Source organism: Ceratosolen solmsi, unplaced genomic scaffold (assembly GCF_000503995.2).
Source record: "Ceratosolen solmsi marchali unplaced genomic scaffold, CerSol_1.0 scaffold57, whole genome shotgun sequence".
Taxonomy (NCBI): Eukaryota; Metazoa; Arthropoda; class Insecta; order Hymenoptera; family Agaonidae; genus Ceratosolen; species Ceratosolen solmsi.
In genome coordinates this window covers 21,541-38,681 of record NW_011948427.1, presented here as the reverse complement: position 1 = coordinate 38,681, position 17,141 = coordinate 21,541, and positions in this window count along the sequence as shown.

Genomic DNA, 17,141 nt, shown 5'->3' with positions numbered 1-17,141 from the left:
ATATAGCAATATTTTATTTCAAATACTGAAATTTTGGAGTTAATTTAGTTAATTGAAATTTTTAATTTACTAAAATATTGTAGTAACTTATATAGTTATAAATATTTATAAATAATATTTATACTAATTACATGAATAAAAATTATTTGTATATAAATTATTATTTATATGTAAATTGAGTTTATAATTAGTATATAATAAAAACTATAACATTTAAATTAAGACTTTATTTATTCTTACTAATTACTTTAATAAAAATAAAAGTTTTTTAACAGAATTGGAGGATATCTCGTGCAAGCTCAATTTACGATTAAAGACGACTGTAATACATCAATAGAATTCTTCGCTCGCCGCTCTCTCTTACATAAAAATCAGAGAACTTTACAAGTCCGTTCACAAATCACCGGTATGTCATACCAAAGACCCAGCAAGGAGTGAGGAAGAAGCAAGAAAATGAATAGTCCGAGAATGACGGCAAGTACTTCGCTCTTAAAGGGCGACAGTGAAAACAACGATGCCAAATCTACATCATTCTGTCGGATCAATGGACCGAAAGATGCCAGGCAAAATTTTTGAGAACGGATATTTTTCTTTCTCTTCCTTTTCTTTATATTTTTATGATCCTTCATTAATTTTCCGTTTTATATTTTTTGGGTATGTAAATATAATGTCAATGGTTGTCTCTGTAGAATGTCGCATTGTAGTTTTCATTTTTATCTTCTAGAAATACAAGATTCATATCAATTAAATCAAATGTGACAATATTAAATTTGAAATTACAAATTCTTTTTTTCGTTATTTCTGGCAGTTATTAAATTAATATTTAAATATTAATTAATTTTATTTCAATTTTTGTTTGTCTTTAATTTTATAGAATTTTACGGTTTTAGAGTTATCGATTAATATAAATTCTTATTTCTGTAATTAATGAAATACTACGATATCGATAATAAGCTACGTTTTAATATTACAAACTTTTAGTAAAGTATAAATTGTAATTTGATATATTAATATTAGTATTAATCTTGTAAATATAAATAATTTTACGTGTATAATGTAATTATTCGATAATTAAAAAAAAAATTAGAATTTCTTTGTTTTATCTTTAGTTGCATATTTTTCTATTAAAACTAATATTTACTTATAATCATATTATTATTAAAAAAAATTTTAAATTGAAAGTTGCAAGGTAAACAAGATTTGAAGCAATTTCTCAATTTTCGAAAAATTTAAATTTGTCTAAAAAATAATTGTAACAAATGTGTATAAAAATAATTTTAATATGAATATATGTAGTAAAAAATCTAAGTAAAAATTGTTAGATATATTAGTATTATCGTGTAAAAACAAATTATTAGGATATTATACTTTTCAATGTTAATTTATACAAGTAGAAGTTTGGAAAAAAAGAGTTTATAAATAGATTGCAGAAATAAATTATTTGAATAACGTTCGTTTTATATCAATATAAATTTATAATTTTTTTTATTTGGATATCATAATATTTATTTCATTAAAATAAATTTTAAATAAAAAGAGCTTATAACATGTAAAAATTTTCACCTAAATTTTTTTCGTCTTAATTTCTGTTAGAAATTTTTAATTTAATTTACATGACTTACACAATGACTTACAATTAAGAATTTATAAATTAATAATATTTATATATGCATTTTGGTGATGGTACTCTAAATCATTAAAGTTTTCATAAAATTTAAAATTTTAATATTTCTATGACTACTGTTGTGATAAAATAAATTAATTTTAATTAAATAAAATTAAAGAACCTAAATGAATGAGCTATTAATAAATTAGCTTTATTGTACGTTATATACTTATAGTGTGTTTTTTAAATAAAAAGCGATTTTTAATATATAGGTAAATCATTGCATGTAATTGTTATAACAAAAATTGATACAATTAATTGTTTTATTAATTTTTTTTTAATTTATATGAACGATAAATTTTTTTCATCATAATATAAAAATTTTTTTTTAAATTTTAGTCGTAAATAAACTACAGTTTGGATAATAAAATGATATCTTTCTATAAATTTTGAAATTTAATTAAACAATTTAAATATCATGTAGAATATTAATTATTCTTTTTACAATAACCGGTAAACGGTATCACTTATTTTATAATATTACTATATAATAATTTTTATAATATTTCATAATGATTGTTTTAGTTCCCCTATGATGGTTTTTAATACATCTGAGAAAAAGATTTTAATTACCCATTGATAAATATATATTTATTTTTATTTATAATATATATATGACTAAGAAAATATTTATTTATTAACTATATATGTAATTAATGTTTTTGAATCACATGAAAGATAATACTTTAATATTTTTTTAATATTTTATATTATTTTATTTTATATTTAATTTTTTAAAATTTAATATTGGAAAAGTAAATATTTTGGACATTATCTATGTAATTTGTATTGTCACTTGTAATTGGCGCAATGGGGTACCTCATTTGAGGCATCATTTAAATTGAATATAGCCCCGCACTGCATTAGACATTAATATAATTATTTTATAATTACGATTTATGAAAAATACCTTCTAATTAGTTAGAAAACAGAGATTCACAGTATTCTAAATTGTAGTATGCCTAATGAAAAAATGGTAGATATATCAATCGCATTAAAAAAATTGGCTAGTTAAAAGTAAAGTTTAGTTAAAATAACTATTATTATAGTATTAATATATGAAAATTTAAATTTATTACATCTCATATTTCTGCTATGTACGTATATTGTGAGGTATTAATAAATTAATTTAATGACGGTTTGATAACATCTGACTCTCAATTCATAAATGATTTTGAAACTTTACAAATTTTCATAATTCATATAATACATGATAATTTTGTGTCTAATTCTTTTGGTCTTACCTTACTTGTTCCTAATTAAAATTTTTTTTGATAAGTTTTCACTTTTTTTTATTGCCTCTAAGTATAAATTATTTTTCATAATAAATCTATTTTTAATAGTGTTAGTATTAATAGCTACACTATTATTGTTTGAGCTGCTTCAATTAGATATTTATAGTAATATTTATTATGGTTATCGAAGTATTTTCAAATTCTATTAAAAATATAGACTATTCATTTTTTAAATTACTACGTATCATTCGTTGAAAGATCGAGTATTTTACTTCTTTTTTGCATTTCTGTTGCATCTTTAATATTGATACTCTACTAACAATAATGTCTGTTAGTAATACGTATAATCAAATTGTTACTTATAATTATTATTAATTGATGACATTTTCTCTAGATCAAAATAATTAGTGACATTCTTACTCATTATTTAATTCACTAAAGTATCAAAATCTTTAAGTTCTATAAAAAATGACATCCTTATTTTGTTTAAGCGTATAGAAATTCTATAAATAATATACTATTTTCTATGTATTATTTATAGAATTACATTGAAAACTGAAAAAAAATTATAATTCAAAATATATAGATTTATAAATTAAAATTATTATCATACGAAACAGAATATTCAAATAAAAGTAATAGATTAATTCTTGAAATATAAATTCTTATAAAGTATTTGATAAAATTTTGTCAGCAAGAACATGTAAGTGAAACTTTTTTATATAATAAAATAGCCTTTATCAGTAGAAAAAAGTTATCCACTATTATTACATTGTATTTGGTGCTCCTAATGCATTTTTTTATAAAACAAACAAATTAAATAAATGATCAAATAGACAGAAAAAATAATTCGACGAAGATCCTAATACTTTTGTTGATACATTGAATTATATTTTTTTGTCTATATTAGACTAAAAATTAATTTTCATGTTTAATAATTATTGATTTTAAAAATTCTTTTTCTCTTTCAGTCCTTATTCCGGTATTAATGTAACGCATATGATAATGTATCAATATAGAATATAATCACCATATTATTTTCAATTAAATATTTGATGCCATCAAAATGATCTCCGTAACATATTTATCGTTGAGACTACATGAATCAATTTAATATAAATATAGAGAATGGAAGGTAGACAAATAAATTTGATTATTTATTACGAGCTCAAATAGTCTAAAAAAAAACTAAACAGTTTGTGAAATATTTTTTAAAATATAAATTAATTCATTTTTTAATTTTTAACTAATATTCAATTTTAAACTATATAACTTTATGTTTTTAATAACAATTTGGATTAATTTTTAATTCTTTAGACAACTTTTCTTATTTAAGAATTCGTGCAATATAAATAAATTAAAAATCAATACAATTATATACCAATAAACTAAAGTAGGTTAAAATAGCCCCTCATTGCATTCAATGCAAAAGTTCGATAATAAGGCGTGTTCCAAGTATGGTAGTAATTTATGATTTCAAAGCTGATCATATTTATGTGAATCTTGTCACATTTTCATCACCTTTCCACGTGTATATACGCAAATATTTTTTTATTTATACTAATTGCTTTTTTTAAATGCTCGAATGTTAATTTCATTGGTATTATACAAATTAAAATAACGTTTAAGCACTTGAAATGGAAGAAGCTGTAAATTTAATTTTTAACCATATGAAGACTTCATGAAAATTATCTGTATAAAGTATTTAAAAAAAAATATTATTAAATAGCCGCATAAAAAACAAATTGACCTGACATCAGAATCTGTATGATGGTTTAATTAAAAATTGTTCGAAACATCTGTAAAGTACAATTACAATTCATTTGATTGATCCTGAATCAGCAATTCATATTTCTTCTAGCTAGCGATGATTATAAACAATTAGTATTTGAGATGAAACATGAAAATCCATGATAATGTCTTCGAATTTCAAATTAATGTAAATAAATGGCTTAAATAAATGAAATACATATATAATACAATATATATATATATATATAACAAAAAATAAATAAGTGTAATGCCATTATTATAGCTATCATAATAAAGATTTTTATCATTTAAATATCTACTACAATCAATAATAAATGTTTTTCTCACGATTTATAATAATTTTATATTTATATTAAAAACTATTTTATTATACATTGAAAAATTTGTTTTCGAAGTTCATTCTGTTTTCTTTTCTATGATTTTTCGTTAGTTACATTAAGACTTCTATTATACGTTCACTTTTTTCTTCTAATCTGAACATTATGTGATAATTTTTCAAGCTGTGTACGTCATATTCTATCATTTCTTATTTTTTTGCAATAAGAAATTCGTCTGTACCAAATAAATTATATTTTCTTCCTTTTTTTTGAATAACAAGGTTGAAATGACCTTTATCGGTCTGTTTCTTCCTCTTTCGTTCTCTTTCTTTCTCCACCTTTGCTTTCATGGTATGGATGAAAATGTGGGGTGGGGATAGAGACAGACAGAGCCGCGATATTTCCCTTTACGCAAGCTAAAAGAAAGGGAAAGGCAGAGACGTCACAAAAACTCGTTGCCGGGACCGAAAAGTGCTTCCGACCTTTATTGTCAGCCGCATAAATCAGCAGGAGCGTTCACGCAGTAACTGACTAGGATTAAGCGTTCTGTGTAAATCACCCAGCGATTACGAACTCGCTTCATTCTCTCACGGAAGCGACGACGATCTTTTCCTATCTCTTATGGATTTTTCCTTTTTTCTGTATTTTTTTAGCGTTTTTTTCTTTCTGTTTATGTAGTTGTATTACTCGACGGTAATAGATATAAGTATTTCAAAATACATATTAGTTTATAGAAGAATAAATTTTTAATTATTTTGACTTAAAACATAGTAGGACAATTTTAGATTATCAATAATAAATGTTTTCATAATAATATTAAAAGAAATATAAGATGAGAAAAATTCTATGATTTTTTAATTTTTTCAATTTTAATTTTTGTTTCTTTATTATTTGGTTAATAATTGAAAAATTGTAAGAAATTTAGATACTAAAACACATTGCACTTTTTATATAAAAAATGTCAGAATGATGAAATAATGAAATTAATAAAAGAATAACAAATATTAATTAAGAAGTTTTTAAATAAGAAGATTCGATATAAATGTAATGAAAAAATAATTATGGTAGTATTATGAGTGGATAGTTGAAATTGTTGTTACATAGTTGTCTTTAAAGGAGAATAAATAATAAAAAAATTAGATGAACAGACAAGGAGAAGGAGTGCTTACGGAAGGATTAGCACCCGCAGAATTTAGCCCATTTCTGGACCTAGGCGAGGTCCAAGAACAAAGCCTGATTTATTGTAATGAGTTTGCTGGAGTTAAGAGGTCTATAGCTTTCTACCCCTTTTGCCTCGCTGCAGCTCTTGACTTCGTGAGCTCGCTCTTAGCTTTTCTCATCTGCCTCATCCTTTCATCCCTCAGCTTGTAGCTCAATATTCAGACTTAGACCGGTGTGGTTTGATAGGGATTCGAGGATCGACCCCCGTCATAAACCCTTCTTAAAGGTTCCGTATAATATCCCGTAGTCGCTTATCACCTTACCTATTACTGACCTCCATCTTTACTATATTTTTTATCTCTTATTCTCTATTTTCCAATTTTTGTATTCACTTGTTGATACAAATATATCAAAATATTTTAATTTCCTTCATTGTATTAAATACGAATTTTATGAAATAGTTTATATCAAACTTATATTATATTATATTCAAATAAAAAATTCTTTTTAATTTTTATGAAAAAAGCTTGGAACTTGATCAATATATTTATGTAATATTATTATATACAACATTTCATTTCTATATAATATGATTTTATTGAATTAAGTTTATAATTAATCTCCATTCTCATTTGTAAAAATTTTATTGTATTACATATAATCAATCGAGATTAATTTTTGATATTTCAATAAAGCGATAGGTTAATTTTTTTGCATTTTGTAATGTATTTCACTACGTATTTTTTGCATTACAAAAAATATTTAATAAAATGATTTAATTAGTATGAATTGATCTAATTAAATATTAGACATTATTGTTTTATTCTCTATTTCTACCTCTAAACTTTATAAAACTTTAAAATAGGTCACTTATTAAATACAAATTTATTAATGATTCATTTTAATTCAATATTTTTCATAAATAATTTAAGTATCATTTAATGATGGAAACATCATTGTAATATAAATTATTACCGTTACAAGTACGACCAAGTACCAAATTACGTGCTACGATTACAAGATGAGAGTAAATTGAATAAGTAATGAAAAGATATTGATAATTGCCTTGGCACATCTTTCGCCATACAAATACTTGAAATATACAATAAAAATATATATTGAAATAAATACAATTATTCTAGAACCTTGGATCTTCAATTCTTTCATTCATTGAAATAAAAATTTTATTTACAATGCTTAAACTGAATATGTACCTTTTAATATGATTTATATTTCTTTTAGTTTGTTAGTTATATAGTCTATTACTTTTTTGCTATTTTTTACTTTATTTTGTTTTAGGATCATACAAAAAATTTGTTTATCTCTAAAATTTCAGTTATAGATAAATAGTTAAAATAAATACAAATTTAATATAGAAGGAGAAGGGAAAGAAAAAGAGAAATAAGAGGCAGAGAATAAGAAAACTAAGTGGAAGAGATAATAAAAGGAGGAGTTAGAATTCCAGTGTGTTTTGCAGTACATTGAATATACTATATCGATTCGTTATGGCAAAAGCGTTGAATTCATTGGAAATTGACGGGGGAGCCATAACTCCCATCTCAGCTTGACGTTAATGCCTCCCCTTCTCTTCGGACCGTACTCGTTCGGGCACAGAGATAGGCAAGGGAGTTAAGCTTGTTACGACATATTTATGGATATAGAGGGTGAGATGATATCATTCGAGTTACCGCCAAGCCATCGTTTAGTTTTCTCTCTCTCTCTCTTTCTCTCTTTCTTCTTTACTGTCTTTCTCGTTCTGTACCCTTTCTATAATCCGCCTTGTAATTATTGGGATTGACGTTAATATTTAACCTAAGGCTCAATCCTCAATTACTGCTACTCTAAATCTCTTCATATTCTATTTTATAATGTGCGTGTTGTACTGTTATTTTTTCTTCTTTTATATGAGTTTATTTTTTATTTAGGGTCGTTTTGTTCCTGTATTAAATTTAAATCATAAAGGATAAAAAATTCCAATGGCTTTTAATTTTGAAGGAACAAAATTTAAACTAAAACTCATTAAAATATGTTATTCAGAAATTTTAATTCATATTTTTATAACTATTTAAAACAAAAATTGTAATTTCTTGCATGGAAGACTCTTGTTGGAGTAGTATCCAGTTATCTATTTTGTTACTAAATAGTTAGCACATTATAATGTACGATGCGTTCAGATTTCTAAAAATAAAAAAATTCTACCAATCTGCATGTATTTTTAGAATAATGTAATAAAACAGTTTTTTAGAATAATGTAATAAAAAATTGTTATTTTATTATGAAATCATAAGAAACGAAAATTTTCTTCTGATTAATCATCGATGCTGTAATCTACATCTGACATACTTCCGTATATTATATGTTGATATGAAAACGAATTGTTGTTGTAAGTTTTTAAATTTTAATGATGAATCTATTTATACAGCTTATGATATAAGTCATTTAGTTATCGATGTATCCGATTAGTTTTTTTATAAAATATTTGAATATATTTTATTATGACATCAAATTTGGTCCTAATCTCTGTCTAAATTAAGAATCTCAAATATGATGAAATCTCAATATTTCTTCTGATACTGTTCCTTCGACTATTTAAATTAACATTTTTTTTTATTGATTTTGTTTATGAAATCAAATACAGAAATTTATTGATAATAGCAATATATAACTTTTTAATGCTTTACAAATATTAAATCATATTAGATAAATAATATCAGATACAAGCATGCAGTAAAAATATTAGTCAACTATGCTCAAAATATGATATTAACTTATCATTTCTAGATATCGAAGGAATCATACACTAAGACGATTTGCCTTTTGGTTCTATTTATTACCGTGTTAATGTTAAATTTTCTATAATTAATATGTAATTAGCACAAAATGTAAATGTTGACATAATGCATATTTGTTTAATGCTTATTAATTATTTTATCTGATATATTTAGATAATAATAAAACAAAGCGATTCTAGAAAATTTTCTTTTATTAATAGAGATTTATTAAATATTATTTATACACTCTCTCTTATGGTATCTAATTCTGTATTTTATATTTGCAGTATTTATGTGATTGGTTCACGTAATGAGTTTTATTACGAAATAATAGTCATAAATATAGCATGAACTTTTTCTTTTTCATCACTTCTAATGAACTACGATTTCTGTTCGTCAATTTAAATATATTCTGGTTAATAATACAAAAATATTCATCTACATAATTTTTATTTATTTGCATTGAAAATGGATGAACATTAATGATTTTAGTGCTAATACATAGAATAACATTTATCTTATATTGATTTTTTTAACTTGCTTCTTATATTTTTTATAAGATAAAAAGGCGATTTAAAAAAATTCACCAAACATGATAGAGATTTTCTTAAATACAATATACAAAATTTTTTGAGTGTTTATTTTAAGCTCACAATATATTTCGGATACTTTAATTTTATTAACATCTCACGATTTATATTCAAATTAAACTAAATACTTTTAATGCGTGTAAAATTCTCTTTAAATATTAAGAAATATTTTGTTAAAAAAGTATTGAGTTAGCAATAATTAATCAAGTAAATAAGTTTTTAATATGTATTCATATGTACTGCTTTTAATTATATATTAGTTAATTTAATAATGGATGCACAGGTTTTCTGAATAACGAAATTAGTTTATTATCAAATCAATTACCTATTATAAATTAGTTACGTAAGTATTATTCTTTCTTCATATAATTACGAGCTTATTCATTCTAATTATAAATTTATAAATAATTTTAAGTATAAATATAAATATAGAGTATTTCTTCATTTCGTATATAAGTACATAACATTTTAAAATTCTATATTAATGTATGGTATTTCTAAATTAAACACTTATAGTATTCTACATATATTATTTAATATAGTAATATATAGTATTGTAAATTTAAATATAAACTATTGTTAATAAATTTAAAATGAATAAATCATCCACATGATGGAAATGATGTCGTTGGTAGCAATAAAGTAATGTTAATTTGTCGATGAGTACGATAATTTCGTTATTTTACAACAAAAGTATACAAGAGAAACAAAATCGATATTATGTATGAGTTATAAATTAAAAAATTGTTTTATCTAAAGCAGCTTTCTTTTAACTTTATATTTATAACTTTATTTTACTCTTTTATGTTTCGTTCTTTTATATTTTACATTAATTTAAATCATTATAATTAAAAAGCTTACATTTAAATTTCCATGCTATTTCTTCAACTGTATTCACTGTTATTTGTTATGTTTCACTGTTATTAAATATTCACTGTTATTTGCCAATATGAAAAGAGAGCTTTAATACTTATTCTTATATCTGACATGGATATTATTTATAAAAATTTTCTATTAATAATTCAATCAATTAAATTACATAAAAATATATTTTTCTAAACTATTTGAATCTTAAACTCTATAATATAAATTATATTGTATCATATTGTGAATTATGTTTTAAAAAACAAATTGTTTTTATTATTAAAAAAAAAAATATATATAATTATAACTGTAATGTAACTATTATAAATGTTGTTATAAACTATATAACTATAACTGTAATTATAACTGTAAGTAACTGTTAAATTTCCCCTTTTGTTCTATGTTTGACCGTTTCTTTTTTCTTCTCTCTAGCTTTATTTATCATTTATTCTATTGAAGTTTACTATAAAAATGTACTTGTTTTTCGATTTTATAACAAACATTTGCAAGTTATTATCTCTTGTGTATGACAGATTTTATGTAACATGAACTTGCCTTATTACAGTATCATAAGTCGGCAAAATGTAGAATTTACAATATTTTTGAGTGATACAAAATAATATATAGAGTGAGGGAAGTGAAATTGTGTTCACTAGATAAAACAGCAGTTAATGATTATCAGAGTTTGATTAGATAATATGTTCACACCTGCTTATCTGGTAGTTGATCTCGCTAAACGAAAGTCTTGTTTTCCATATTCTTCTTCTATTCTGGATACTGTTTTGTAGGTATATTTAGTTATGTACATATAATTCTCTCATTTTAAGTGATAAAAAATGAATATTTTACTAATTTAAAATTTTGTATTTCTCAATGATATCACGACCATCTAAATTTTTGTTATTTAAACACTACAACAAGCACGGTAGTACATTTGTATAAATTAATATTATTCTGCTAATCCTGCTTTATTGAAAATGGTAATCTATCAACACCCTATGAATATAGAGTACTAAATAACTTTATCGTATAAGTTTTGTTCTTCATCTGACAATAAAAATGCCTTGAAAAAACAAAGAGATTAAATATCAGCATCGTTAGAAAGATGTAAAAAATTTCATTGATAGAACCATTTAACCTACATTTTCTATGTACACAAGGCTTTGTTATATTTTAAACTTAGAATTATTCCCAAAATATTTATATTATTGAAATAATAATACTATATAGATATTTATTTTGATACATAGAAATAATTTAAATAGTAAAATTAATAGTAATATTAATAGTAAAATATAATAGTTACTTAATAGATAATAATAAAATTAACCATATAATACATTTTAGTTATTTATATACACTTCACAAAAATTTCGATAATAAATTATATAATTGCATAAAATTATATATTTTCATTAGGAATATATGTATTATTTATTTATTAAAGCGTTTTTAATCGGATTATTTCAACAGTTATTAATAAAATTTTTTTAATATTTTTATTGATAATTTTATTAATTAGAATAGTCTACATAAGAGGTATGTGTTATTTTTTATTAGTTATGTAAACCTCCAATGAATTGATGTTTCAGATAATAATAATAAAATATAAAAATTATTTATTGATATAAACTAAGTAAATGAAATACTAATTAAGGATTTGAAATGAAATATAAATTTTAATATCATAACAATTCAATATTAACATATTTGTTAGTAGAAAATAAATTTGAAATGAAAATTGAATAAATATACAGATGATTATTTTGTAATTAATTACTTTAATTTAAAACCTTTAAATAACAAAAAAATATTGTGTGGATTAGTATGATGATATTGATAATACTACCAGGAAAGGTGGTGCATAAAATTTTCTATGTATTTTATTACATAAGGTATTAAATAATTATTATAATAAAACTAGAATATTTAAAAGAAATATGATAATTAATAATTCTATTTAAATTGAAGTAAAAATCTGATAAAATTAAATAAATCATTGAAATATATAAATAGGAATCTTCCTATAATATATATAAAATCCTATATAAAAATATGTAAATAGGAAGTTCAAGAGAAATATGAATTTTTAATAAATCTGCTAAGGTCAAATTTCAGTTTATAAGACCGAATATATAATAAAGAAAAACACATTATTTGTTTTCATACAATACAAATTATAGTTATTAAAATATGTTTTGGAATGTAATTATATTTTATTTTTTTGTAGAATAACAAAGTAAATTTATAATCGTATATAATTCATGATTATTTGAATTTATTCATATGATATATTTAGTCGAGAGTGTAGTTTTATAGTATAGTAAAACAATACATATTGATGCCAATATTTTAATTTTTTATAAAGTCCAGTAATGAAAGGGACGACGTTAATTTGAAATATATAAATAATGTTTATGAATATGGTTTCAACTTTTATAAAATGATTGATGTATGCAGTATATAATATTACTATTCATTAATGAAATATATTTTCTTCTGCATCAATAACTTTTATTATTATTTTTATTATTTATATAAAAAATCAGTAATAAAGGAATTATAAATCGAATAATTAAATATAATTAAATATAATTGAATAATGAAATATAAATCTATCCCTTTCTTATGAATAATTTTTAGTCGTAGTCAGATTAATATTATTATATTTTGTGAAAATAAAATATTCGTGTGTATATTTAAAAAAAATATATATATATTTTTATATAATATTCACAGGTACTGCTTATGCGACATACTTTTAGTAACTTGAGAATGAAATGCAAAATTTCATCTTATTCATTTCTAATTTCTAATTAGAAATATTATAATTAACTTCAGTAAAGCGCTTATAGAATTTTATTAAAGTATTTTAATTCGGCAAATTATTTTATTGTTTCTATTTATATAAAATAATTTTGGTGTCATCATGATCCTTAACTATACTTTTTATAACATGAATAAATTTGTTATTTGATTGAATAAACATTCATTTTCATTTTTTAATAAATCATGTACATTATTTGTGCAAATTTCATCTGAATGTCATTTATACTTATATAAAGCATATTTGTTTCATGACTATTAGTAGAATAGAAGAATATAAAATAATATATTTCAAAACATGTTATTCAAAATATTATTTAGAATAGTAAATGTTAAATATTAAATATTAAATAATTTTTCTATAATTTATTGATGTATATAGACAGTTTATATATACTGGTATTATATATTTCACAGCTTAATTAAATGCATATGTATTGTATCGTGTATGTATAACGTACGTATGGTATATTCATTCGGGGTACGAGCATAACAGGGAATTCCATTACTAGGAGATTACTTGAAATCACTATAAATATCTGATTAATTAAATACAATATGATATATGCTAAAATTGAAAATTTTATACGACACAGAATAACTTACAAAAGCTATATATAATACAAAAAGAGAATGTATCTTTTCATTATTTTAAATATTATTACACTATTATTTATATTTCACATCAATATTTATGCATTCTTACTTGTAGTACTGAACAAATGTTTTTGAACATTTTTTTTAAGTGTATTCTCAATATAAATTTATTTCTAATATATTGTTTATATCCATTACACTGCTCATTTTAAAGTAGTCAGTTTATCTATAATACAAGTAAAATTTGTAAAAGATATGCAAATTATACTATTGTGATAGAAAAAAATCATATAAGAATATTATTTTAACTAAAAACTATGTAAAGTCATCCATTGTTGAAGTAATTAAGTTGAAAATAATTGGTAGTTTCACAACAACAAAATATTATTGCTATTTTATATACCATTATTATATACCATTTTATACATCATTATCGTTATATTTCTTGTAATATGTATTGAAAATTATTAGAAATATAGCAACAACAATAATAATAATAATATATATATACATATTTATTAATTTTAATTAATTAGAAAGATTTTATGATTTTTTTTTTAATGATTAATTTTAATTAAATGTTTAGTTCATAACTTTTTAAATATGTGAGTATCACTAATAAAGATATTTATTTATTTATTTGTTATATTTATTAGTAATTTGTATTTATTTAATTTTGGTTTTGCAAAAGCTTGTACGAATTTGCATTATGATTTCAACAAGTTAATAATTATTTTGCAAAATATATTATACAATAAACTATTATTTATTAAAATTTTTAATAATAATTTATTTTTACTATTTCAAAAAATTTAATATTTATTTTTAAAAATATTGAACTTAAATCGTATATTTTATCAAGTTTCACTGATAGAACGGTATGCCATCTGCGATGGTTATAGCATCACGAGGATTTTAATGACCATAACTAAGCAATCACTACGTAATTTATCATAGAGCATTTAAACTATTTAGTACCTATAATATTTCAACCTAACCAATTGGTCTTTGGAGATTGGATGAAGAAAAAACAAATGAGCAAAGGAAAGGGTGAGCGTAGTAAATATTTGTCATATAAAATCATTAAGAGTCTTTTATGTTATGATTGTACCGAATTAATATTTACCTAATCTTAATGAAAATAAATTTCAATGTGTTCAAGTAAATTACTAAAAATTTAATTTATTCAAATTTCATAATTTTATGTCAAATTATGTCTTAACATATTATTTTCTATTATTGTCAGATGATATAAAATTTTAAGATTATGATAATTTATGATAATGTAGTTAAATATTGAAAAATCTGTTAAATATAATATCATTACAAATATTTTCATACATCATAACCAATAATCAGAATAGAAAATTAATATAATACAATATAAATAAATAAAACTAAATTTTTATTTTTTATTCTCGGCTCAATGTTTGTTTCACATACAATATAGACTTTAAAAACCTTTTTTCATGTAACAAAAAACTCTTAATGTAAGATATTGAGATTTAATAGCATTTTGAACAAGTTTTTTCCCAATTTATCATATTCAGATTTAATAAAATTTTAAATAAATTGTGTATAATTTCACTTTATTTTACAGAATTTTTCAACTTTGGAATTTATACATTCTTATAATTTTCTAGAAAAAACGTTTTTTATTTTTGATGATCTTATTATGAGATAATTTTTATAGGATTTATTCATTTATATATGCATAATATAAATTATGAAATAAATTATTTTAATTAAGTTAAAAAAACAATTTTGTCATATTTCTTATTAACAATGTAATTAATTAAATAAATCAAATCTAATTAATGATTATATGTAACAAAAATTTATTTATTTATTCAAATAAGCAATAAATATTTAAGATGTAACTGTGTATTATTTATTACGTACATTAAAATTATCCCGAAATTGAATCATATTCAAATGATAATTTATTAAAATTATTGATGAAGGCTAATTTTTTTATGATTTTAAATATAAAGCTAGAAAAATAGTAAAATATTTTTTTTAATACATTTATAGTAAAAAAAATTTTAAATAAAAAATATAAAATAACTTTTGGAGAATTATAACGGAATGTGAATATTCGATGTATTTCTATATCTAATTTGTAATTGACTATTCTTGAAATTCAATTAAATATATATAAAAATTATAATATAACTATTTTCATAGTATAATAATATTTATTATCTTATAAATTAAAAAATTCTAATCTAATAAACAGTTAGTGTTCATAAAATAAATAACAACATGTGATTGAATACTAAAATCCCATTTAATGAAATGTTCAAGTATTAATAAAATTTAAATAAATAAAAAATATGTGTAATATTTTAATAACTAAGAATGTGTGATTCATATATTTATACATTTTTGTAAATTATTGAAAGCACCGTTGACTTATTATATTCGTATTATATCGGTTTCTTAACTGCTGGTACATATGCTTTACAGCTGTTATTAATATAAATAAGAGTCTTTTTGTGCATTGTTAAACACGTTTAGTATTCTTCTGTCGTGAGTACATCTACGTAACTCATAAGTTCTTCTTATGGTGTCCTTACAATGAACTCTAGCCAGTGCTATTATGCGTGTGTGATGTTATGAAACAAGTTAGACTCGGATGAACATCTTTTCAACGATGTAAGGCGAGTTTATTTAATTTACTAAATGAACATATTTATCAATGATAACAAATATATATATATATATATATATATATATATATATATATATATACAAAATTGTAATCTTGACTTAATCTTTTTACTACTATTTATAAAAATGTATAATATACATTTTGTGGAAGTATAATATTCACTAACATCTATTGTTTTTTTATTTGTAAATTAATTAAATATAAAATATATTTATTAAAATAATCATATATGTACAGAATCATAATAATGGTTTTAATCAATCGTCATGTAATTCACTTATAAATAGTGGTAAACAAATTAGAGTGTAATTCACAGTTATATTTATAAAATAATTAAAAAAAAATTAAATTATATAATTATATCAACGTTTTTTAATTAGTAAATGATTTTGACAGGGGTTAAAAAATTTAAATATTGCACTAATAAAGTTAATTTTTAACATGTACAATAATTAAAATTATTGAACATTAAATATAATTATTCCATATTGGGTATTATTAGCTATTATAATATAGATATAAAAATATTTATAAATATAAGTCATACTTGTAAAAATAACTATAAATATCGTATATACCGTTAATACCGTATATTTTAAAACTTATAGTACAGTCACATATTGATCTTTGATTTTCTATCTGTAAAAAATTAATTAAAACAGCTTTT